Below are 1,740 nucleotides of genomic sequence, written 5' to 3'. Positions count from 1 at the left end.
CCCGGCTAGTTTTTTGTATTTTTTAGTAGAGACGGGGGTTTCACCGTGTTAGCCAGGATGGTCTCGATCTCCTGACCTCGTGATCCGCCCGTCTCGGCCTCCCGAAGTGCTGAGATTACAGGCTTGAGCCACCGCGCCTGGCGTTCCTGAAGTATTGAGTTTGGTATCATATTTAGGCAATTGCTCAAAAATCTAAAATTTCTAAAATACACCATTGTAACCAGGCAGGAATTGATCAGTGTAGTAATTAAGTCATCTGAAGAGCTGAGAATTTTTCATGGACGTTTTGAAGGTGCATTACTTTTGCTTCCCCACCTTATTCTTGCCACATGCTCTGAGATCTAATTCCATATCTGAGTTGTGATGGAGATAAGGAGCTAATGGAAAATGAGAAATATAGAAGGTGAATTTAATGGAGAAGCTAGCTACTGAATGCATTTCCTCAGGTTCTGTTGATTTCTTACTGAAAAATTTGCTTTTCCCAGTAGACTCGTCAAGGAGCATTATTTTAACCATATAGCCTACATCAGGAAGTTTTCTTCTTTGAGTTTTTGCTCTTTAAATTTGTTAGGTACAATTCTGCGTAGGTTACCTCATCTGCTGCCTCAAATACCTGAACTCTAAAAGAACGCCTACTCTCTTGTAGACTAGAATGTTATCGTAACACATGTTGATATAAAGAAGTGGACCATGGGCTGAGTGAAGCTCAGCAATCTTTGTTCAAATAGGATTTCTCTTTTATTTATAAACAGAGGAAGTGATGCACATGTTCCCAGAGGGCTTCTGGGTAATCTTTCAGCTCCTATGATATCATTCACTATGACCTCAGCAGCTTGTATTCTTAGAAACGCAGCAGACAACAACTTTAGCAGGTGATTTCAATCAAGTCAGCTGAAATGCACTCATTTCCAGGTGATCGGCCTTGGTTCTGTTAAGACCATTTTTGGATGGGGTGTTTTAAAGGTATTTAGAACAGTTTACCCAAGGGGGGTGACCAGAGAATGGCACTAAATATTCCATGCACTCCAGTTTATAAATTCTACAGGGTAAAACAAGAGTACCTTGTATGTAGATAATACTTAGACTTTCCAGAGTTCTCTCAATATTTACAGATAGTATAACTTGCACATTAGATAAATACTTTTGCTTTTTCTTCAAACATATTTAAGTATTATAGTCTGGAATGATTTCTAGGAGTTTTAGATGCTTTTATTCTTCTTACAGGTAAATCTTTTCATTCTTAACGAAGTGGTGGTTATGGGCTCATCTATTCAAGAAATATTTAGCTAAATATTTTACCTTTACTTGAATGTCAAGCTAGAGATACTGTTTTTTAAAAATGAGAAGTACTCATTCTATTTCATGGCATGTCACATTTGTGAAGTGACCGGTGATCATTTTAGATGAAATCTAATGGAAAAAATGAGAAATGTGAAGTTTGACCTTAAAAATGCTAATATTCTAAGCTTATTGTTCATTAATATCTAGTTTCTTTAACAGTCCTTGTCCGTCAGTACTAATCTAGGAAGCAAAAGCCCCTTGGCAGTGTGTGTATATGTGTTATATATGTGTGTGTCTATCTAAATGCATATTTTTATGAATGGATGATAGTTTATTTTTTAATAATAACGTGTTGAGAAGTAACCTCTAGATAGATCCGTTTCGTTAGAATTGCAAAAACTTTTCGGGTTTCATAGTTTGACTTCTGTGCTTTTCTTTTTTTTTTTTCTTTTTTTTTTT

At 36.3% G+C, this 1,740-nt stretch overlaps 1 protein-coding gene and 1 long non-coding RNA gene across 2 annotated transcripts in view; one reads left to right on the top strand and one right to left on the bottom strand.

Moving 5' to 3' along the window:
• The window catches only part of LOC105524109, a 2,797-nt gene extending 2,094 nt beyond the window's left edge, over positions 1-703 (bottom strand). Inside the window, exon 1 of the long non-coding RNA XR_001003699.1 lies at positions 593-703. This is a non-coding gene — a long non-coding RNA (uncharacterized LOC105524109). The remainder of the gene's footprint in view (positions 1-592) is intronic.
• Positions 1-1,740, top strand: part of IQGAP2 (IQ motif containing GTPase activating protein 2) — a 350,336-nt gene that overhangs the window by 234,767 nt on the left and 113,829 nt on the right. The gene's annotated exons all lie outside the window — the stretch shown is intronic.

Source organism: Colobus angolensis, unplaced genomic scaffold, assembly GCF_000951035.1.
Source record: "Colobus angolensis palliatus isolate OR3802 unplaced genomic scaffold, Cang.pa_1.0 Scaffold49, whole genome shotgun sequence".
NCBI classification, from domain to species: Eukaryota; Metazoa; Chordata; class Mammalia; order Primates; family Cercopithecidae; genus Colobus; species Colobus angolensis.
The sequence above is the reverse complement of the archived record's forward strand: the minus strand, read 5'-3'. Positions and strand labels throughout refer to the sequence as shown.